Below are 635 nucleotides of genomic sequence, written 5' to 3' on the forward strand. Positions count from 1 at the left end.
CATCACAAAACTTGAGTTTTTACTGTGCTTTAAAGGAGCTTTTAATGCCTCTATTACTAGGAGCAATATCTAGGGAGGATTTAGAGGTGCTAGCTTAGTCCTCTTTAATCTAGAGGCTGTAATATTAAAGCTTAAAGTGTGCCTGTGTACTCTACTACTACCTACTGTAGATAAGAGTATATAGCACTCTTAAACCCTATAGAACACCCTAGAATTTAGGTCGTAATTAAAGCTTATTTAAGAGAGAATTTAATAATATAGCAATAACTCTCTAACTTTAATAGTTAATACTCTTAATTAGCTTACTAAGGACGCAGAGAAAATAGCGTATTTACTAGTTTTAGTGTGTAATTAGGTTACAGAGCTTTAAGCTGCTAATAAGGCCACTACACGCTGTAAATTACACAAGAGGAAGTAGATCTAGAGAGAGGGGACTCTTACTATTAGTAAAGGAGTTTAAAGCCTGTAGTAATAGGAAGAAGGTAAGTAAGAAGAGGTGTGTTAAACTAGGCACTTAGTCTTTACAACGCTGTGGCAGGTGTAGTAAGGTAGGGCATAGGCTGGCGGAATGGGTATACTCCAACGTCCTTCGTGGGTACCCCCCAAAACCTTATCAATAATACATGGATTCTAGC

The sequence above is a fragment of the Didymella exigua genome, assembly GCF_010094145.1.
Source record: "Didymella exigua CBS 183.55 unplaced genomic scaffold M421scaffold_39, whole genome shotgun sequence".
Taxonomy (NCBI): Eukaryota; Fungi; Ascomycota; class Dothideomycetes; order Pleosporales; family Didymellaceae; genus Didymella; species Didymella exigua.